The sequence below is a fragment of the Paramisgurnus dabryanus genome, chromosome 6 (genome assembly GCF_030506205.2).
Source record: "Paramisgurnus dabryanus chromosome 6, PD_genome_1.1, whole genome shotgun sequence".
In the NCBI taxonomy this organism is placed as follows: domain Eukaryota; kingdom Metazoa; phylum Chordata; class Actinopteri; order Cypriniformes; family Cobitidae; genus Paramisgurnus; species Paramisgurnus dabryanus.
This window is the reverse complement of record NC_133342.1, coordinates 41,141,231-41,148,906: the sequence shown is the minus strand read 5'-3', so window position 1 is coordinate 41,148,906 and position 7,676 is coordinate 41,141,231. Positions and strand designations below refer to the sequence as shown.

Sequence of the window (7,676 nt, the reverse complement as noted above, 5' to 3'; positions counted from 1 at the left end):
TGTATCATTCATTTCATGTTATGACCATTGCCTGCTTTTGAATTAAGTTTGTGGATTACCCTTTTGGATTTGTTTGCATGCCCTTCTGGGATTTTATAATAAACACTCCCCTGCTGAAAAAACAGCATACCAGCAAGACCATGATATGTTGTGTTTTGGTGCTGGTTTGCTAGTGAACACCAGCTAAACCAGCACCAGCATTAGCACCAGCTAAACCAGCACCAAACCAGCATTAACACTGGCATCACATGCTGGTCATACCAGCAAGACACAGCATATGTTGTGTTTTGGTGCTGGTATGTTGGTGACCACCAGCTAAACCAGCATAGACCAGCATAATTCCCATGTTGGTTTGATGCTGGATTTTTCAGCAGAGTCTGCATTTGGATTCGTCTCTTTCGCTGTGTGTAGGCAGCCTATGTTACACACTATAACTTCCTTCCTGTTTTTTGGCGGATGTATCACTGTGACTGATACAACTGGTACTTCTGTTTTAGGCTATAATGGCGGTGTTAAATCTTCTTATTTTCCTTGTGGCTTTCATTCATTCACTGATCTACAACGCAGGTACCAAGTCCCTGTTTATATTTTATATTGTGTTATTAGTGTTGGATAATGAATGATATAATGATTATATATTTATAATAAAATATGTGAACTGCGTAAGGGACAGGGTGGGGACCAACTGTACTAAAATCTCTAGTCAAACAAATGGTTAAAAGGCGTGTGTGTGTGTGTCTGTATGTGTCTGTGTGTGTGTGGTGTTAATATGTAAATGCTTAAAACTTCTCTCGCATTTAAACAGAGCTCTTGCAATTGACAACACACAACCTAACTCTGCCATTTTGGAAGGCAAAAAGGAGAGAGAGCGCTAGACAGGCTGTAGCAATGGAAGTGGTTGAACAATAATTTAATATCAAACTTTTTATACCTTACAAACCTTACTATTTTAACATGGTGGACAGCTGCCATGAGTGTCATATAAGGGTTTATATGTGTAGTTAACACTTTACAATAAGTTTCATTAAGTAAAATTGGTTAATTACATTAGTTAACATGAACTAATAACGAACTGCACTTATACAGCATTTATTAATCCTTGTTAATGTTCATTTCAATAATTACTAATACTTTATTAAAAGCTTCAGCAATCAACATGGCAGCAAGCTGAATAAGATCTATTTAAACTGTTAGCGGCCAATCACCCATTTGACCAACCATTTGCCCACCCATATTGGTAGGCAACCCCTGAATCAAACACAGACCAAAACCAGAAGTGGAAAGTAATGAATTACATTTACTCACTTTTACTGTAATTGAATAGTTTTTTTTTGTGTGTACTTTTACTTTTTTGAGTAGTTTTTAAAATCTGTACTTTTACTTTTACTTAAGTATGTTTTGTTTAAAGTATTGTTCTTAGCTACATTTTAAATCACATTTGTTACGGAGTAAAAAAAAAATGTGATAAAGGCCCGCTAGGGATGATTGATTGATGGGCAGGGAACGCGCTATTACGCTATAGACGGTTTCATCGGACGCACGTGATACATGTCTGGATCCGAACCTTACTTCCGGTTTCGTTTTTTAATGGTCTGACTAGTTACTAAACTGATCTCTTGAATGAATACCTCGTCGAAAATAACAAATGTTTTGGTTTCCTAGGTAATCTTTGTGTTGTTTTTTTTGCTTGTTATATAAATAAACTATGTTTAAAGAACTTTGTTGTTATTTATTCTTAGCGGAGTTTACCGGAAGTTACGTGCGGACCGCGACAGCCGCTTATGTTGTTACTGCTGAAACGGTCTATACTCACAAACCATGGATGCAGATGAGACAGGCGGCAGCTGATGCAGATAGTCAATTTAATTCTTATTTAAGAAACCCCTGGCCATATTTAAGCGACCACTTTGAATCTTAAAAAACTCGACAACAAACCTGCGCAAGCATGTTCAGGTAATTTAATGATACCAGGCAGGCACATGCACTGAAGGTCTCGCTCTGCTCCGTGCCTGTGTGCCCGCTGGTGAGTGTGCACTGACGCTTTTATTCCTATGGAAGATATGCTTCACACGTTTTTTTCAGAAGGTTTTTACCGCTCGACGTGTCAATCGCGTGCATTATCTTCCGAGGTCTAGCAACTTCAATTCAATTCAATTCAATTTTATTTATATAGCGCTTTTCACAATTGTTAATTGTTGCAAAGCAGCTTTACATGAGTAGATGTAGAGGAGAACATTGAAAATCAATACATAGTATAAGAAGTAGAATATAGCGGCTAAGGATAAAAAACCGTGTAAGCGAGCATATTAATAATGTAACGTGTACAGTAAAGTGCTAAGTTAAGCCAAAGTTGGCTGACTCTCCCTGGGACTAAAAAACCCCCTAGGAGAAAACCCAATGGGAAAAAATCCTAGAAGGACAAAAAACCCTAGGGAGAGATTAATATTTATATTTATAATATATAGACACGGTAGGGATAGGAAGCGTGTAAGCGGATTAAACTGGTTCAGCCGGTGGCCGTTGGTCGCGCATCGGTTGGGCGTCACGTTGAAGGACAGCCAGATGATTAGTGGTGCGATGACCTTCACAGCAACAGGAACTGGGTCTGTTTGTCTCATTGTCCTCAGAGTCGAGGACGAGACAGGGAGACAAAAACAGAATTCTATTAGCGTAGGGGCCGTTCGCATGTAATGCAAGTGTCATACATTATAGTGGTTTAATTCAGCTCGGTTCCAGACAGGCTAACTATTGCGGCAAGAGTAAATTACCCGTATGAGGTATGTGAGTGCTTTGTTCTAGACAAAATAACTACTGCGGGAAAGTACATTTACTGGACATTCTATGTGAATGCTTTGTTAAAGAAGAATGTCTTAAGTTTAGATTTAAATTGATCGACTGTGTCTGATACTCGAACATTATTTGGTAAATCATTCCAGAGCTTAGGGGCTAAGTAGGAAAAGGATCTACCACCTTTAGACACTTTTGATATTCTAGGGATAATTAAGTAACCCGAATTTTGTGATCGCAGTTTACGTGGTGGATTGTATTCTGATAGTAGTTCTTTTATATACGAGGGCGCTAGGCCATTTAAGGCTTTGTAGGTGATTAGTAATATTTTAAATTGTATGCGATATTTAACTGGTAGCCAGTGTAAAGATGCCAGAATTGGACTAATGTGGTCATACTTTTTAGATCGAGTAAGCACTCTTGCGGCGGCGTTTTGAACCAGCTGTAGCTTGTTTACCTGATTTGCATGGCATCCCCCGAGTAACGAGTTACAATAGTCTAATCTAGAGGTCATAAAAGCATGGATAAGCTTTTCTGCATCTGATGCAGACAGCATATGGCGTATTTTTGAGATATTTCTAAGATGGAAAAATGCTGTGCGGCAGACGTTGGAGATATGACTATCGAAAGATAGATTGCTGTCAAACATTACGCCTAAATTCTTAACCGTGGAAGATGGCACCACCGTGCAGCCATCTATGGGCAACTTGTAATCTGACATATTATGTTTGGAGCGATTTGGTTCAATAATAAGTATCTCTGTCTTATTGGAGTTTAGCATAAGAAAGTTATGTGCCATCCAGTCCCTAATATCACTAATGCAGTCTGTTAGCTTAGCAAACTGGTGGGTTTCGCTAGGATGTGACGAGATGTAAAGCTGGGTATCATCCGCATAGCAGTGAAAACTTATGTTATGTTTCCTGATAATGTCTCCTAGAGGTAACATATATAACGAGAATAGGATAGGATCACTTCACGTGATATCAAACAACTTAAGAACGTCCTTAATGCGCAGTGCCATTAGACATTGCTCAGAGTGAGAGAGAAGAATAAAGGTCTAAGACATCAGGAAAACTATATAGAAGACGATAAACGTGTAAAGGATAAATATATATAGCCATGACACTCATCTCATTAGATGCTTAATATGCCAATTATATATATATATATAATGTTTAAACAATAAATAAATGTTTTTTAGTTTTTGTAGTAAAGCTAAAAGCCAATGTCAATGATTGAGAATAAAATAGGGCAGAACCGGGGCGAAAGTAACGCGGGACGAAAGTAAGAAAGCGATTTTCTTTGAGCCCTGATTATCAGGAACTGCCCGCCCGGTCGCTCTATCACGACCGAGCGAGACGGTGGGGAACGAACCCAATCGCAGACGAGGTTGGGGAACATGAAACAAGACTTTATTAAATGACAAACACAAAGCAAAAACCCACAATGGGGAAAAACAGTACTAGAAATTATATAGACTAGACAGGACTGACTCAAACAGAACTGGACTCGACCCAAACACGGACTGGACACAAGCCGATCGACGCGATCCGGGGAGACCTGACAGACATGATCAAGGACATGACAAATACATTTAAATACTGTACACAACGCACAAGCACAAAATGCTAGACAACAGGGAATTATATAAGGGAACAAATTAGGAGGGAGGAACAGTGGAAACTACTTAAACATTGATGGGAGAGCTAACGAGGAGACGAGGGGGTAGGGACACAAACGAGACACAGCAGCACACAGACCAAACAAGGGCCATGTGCTACAACACAAAACATGGGGTACCGCCACGATCCTGCCACATGACTATAAACAACTATGAATAACTATGACAGGAGGGCAGGATCATGACACTGATAACATTTGCTTTCCAAACTATGACAGCATCTTTACAACACAAAAACTTTACAGAGCTGACAAATATTGCGTTATTTTTAACCATAAGTTAATTCCTAAAGCGGTATTTTTTGTCTTATAACGCGTTGCGTTTATGGTTTCGTGTGTTACATTACTGATCAATCTACAGGTTATTTAGTGCTCTAACACATCCTGAAGTTTGACTTCTCAGAGTTTTTCAAAATAAAAGTAAATCGGGTTCAAATGTCAGGAGTTCCTGTCAGGACGAAAGTAACACTTGTTACTTTTGTCCCGCTGCTAATTCTGTTGCATTATGTTTCTATTTTTCTAATTTGATTTAATTAAATTTTTTAGTGTTTAAACTGTTAAAAAACAGCTTTTATTCTCAACAATTCAAGTTTGTACTGTCAGGTTACTTTTGAAACATTTGATAAAACTGTTGATGAAAATGTAATTTAATTATTTTTGCAAAGATAAACAACAAAATATGTTTGCAGTTACATATAAACACAGTAACAATGCACTACTTATAAGTGAAATGATACTGAAGTCGTTTTACACGTTTAAAATTCCACCAGGTATTGATAGACCACACTTGTGAGTTACTGACCACAGCAAAAATATATCTCTGTCTAAAACATTATCGTTTAAAATTAAATTTTTCTGAAAAAAAAAAATACTTTCGGCTCTGCTCTCCACTAATAGTAAATGCATTTCATATGACTTTTTTGGCTATTAGAAGGTCTGAATGTCCGGTAGCTTAAAAACTCAATAGTCAGATATGACTGTAACTGGTTCATTTCAATCATTTGTTAAAAACATATTCAGAGATTAACAGTAACTTTTTTTCTCCACACAGCATGCATTGATAAAATCCAGCCCACAACTGTCCAGGAAGGATGTTCTGTAACACTGAATATAAGCAAACTACCAGACTTTGATGATTTAGTATGGACTAAAGATAAGAACATTGTTATAATATATAATCATCAAAGTAAGGAAGTAGACATTCGCAGTTCTTTTAAGGGCAAAGTAGATTTCAGTGACAGAACCTTCTCTCTAACACTGAAGAGCATACAGAGAAGTGAAAGTGGAATCTACAAAGCTACAGCAAGTGGAAAAACTGATGAAACTATTGGTCTATACAATGTATCTGTTGTTGGTAAGTGTTGGTAGAAACCCCATATTGAATTCATGATCAAAACAACGACTGTTTTTAAAAATAATTGCAATTTGAAATCGTCTAAATGTATAAAAGAAAGAATAATCAATAATTATACTATAAGCAACACTCTAAAAATGGCTGGGTTGAGCCAGGATAAATATTAGACAGAACATACAGCTGGGTTAAAATTGTTTCAATGCTGGGTTGTTTTGATCAAACTGCTGGGTTAACCCCATGGTTGTATAACAACAACAACAACACAACATCGGGTCATTATAAACCCAGCATGGGGTAATTTTAAACTCACCATGTGTTCTGTCCGATATTTACCAATTATAGATTACAAACAGCCATTTTTAAAGTGAATGTCTAGTCAATCAAAAATAGTGATACAACTGTAAATCTACAAATTCTAAAACTGGTCATAAACGTTCAGAATTTGTTTTACATTTTACATTCTAGCTGTGCATCATATATAATTTCTCAGCTTGTGTTAAATGTTATATTCAGTTTTATTATGAATTGATGGATGACAGTTCTTTACGTTATATGTCTTGTTACAGATACTAAAAGCCACGGATCAACCATCAGATCCATTTCTCTCACTTGGATCATATTCCTCCTTCTTTTGTATTGATTTAAATAGCTAATTACATAAAAATTGTGTACTTTTACTCTTTTGAGTAAAAGTACGAAAGTACTTTTTACTTAAGTAAAGTAAAAAAAAATACTAGATGTTTAATGTACTAAAATATTAAATATAAACCAAAAACTTGAAATTATGAAATTTAGTGGAGTAAAAATTACACTGTAAAAAACATATTGTGAAATTCACAGTAATTAACTGGCAGCAATTGACAAGTAAATTACTTTAGAAAAAGCACAGTAAGTTACTTGTCAATTGCTGCCAGTTAACTACTGTGTTTTTTTCCTATAGTAAGTTACTTGTCAATTGCTGCCAGTTAAATACTGTGATTTTGCCGTACTGTAAGTTACTTGTCAATTGCTGCCAGTTAACTACTGTGATTTTTCCGTACAGTAAGTTACTTGTCAATGGCTGCCAGTTAAATACTGTGATTTCTTTTCCACAGTAAGTTACTTGTCAATGGCTGCCAGTTAACTACTGTGATTTCTTTTCTACAGTAAATTACTATTGTCAATGGCTGCCAGGTAACTACTGTGATTTTTTTCCACAGTAATTTACTGGCAGTCATTGACAAGTAACTAAGCAGAGATTATATGTTTTTAATATATAGTTCATTGTGGTTTTCCCTACAGCATTTGATTGGTTAGTTATTTTCTGTAAACATTCATCAATGTTAAAATAAAGTTGTAATGACCAGCCTTAAAGGTTGAGTTACAATTATTTAAAAACTCAAGACTGTTAAAAGAAGGAAATACAAAAAACAAATCTAAAACAATATAAAAGTCCAAGCGTGTTAAAAGTCCAAATGTGCAAAGTTTCCACCGTGTATATAAAATCCAAGAAAGTGATATCCAAAGTCCATAAAACGTAACTGGACAGGTAAGCCCAAATACACAAACTCCACACACCAGCAACCGCTTGTTTTAGCTATAGCGTCAGCTAACCATGTGCTCCTGCTCCTTCCTTTTATACAAAGTTCCATGTCATGTGACCCCTCACATGACAGGCAGACGAAGCAAAATAAAAGACATACACACATAAAATAGCAAAAGGATAAAATGGCTAAGAAAACATGTAAAACTAATTTAAACTCAAATATACATAAGTCACAATATAATGAGTGGTAAAACATGTATCTTGTGTGATCATGTCACAACGTTAATGATCTAATTTAAATATGCTAAATTACAAAACAATACAATAAGT

General features: G+C 36.3%; 1 long non-coding RNA gene across 1 annotated transcript; it reads left to right on the top strand.

The window, feature by feature from the left end:
* Positions 1-437: 437 nt before the first annotated feature.
* LOC135765066 (uncharacterized) lies at positions 438-7,676 on the top strand. The gene is made up of 3 exons (XR_010540420.2): positions 438-567; positions 5,519-5,821; positions 6,388-7,676. It is a non-coding gene; the product is annotated as an uncharacterized lncRNA (long non-coding RNA).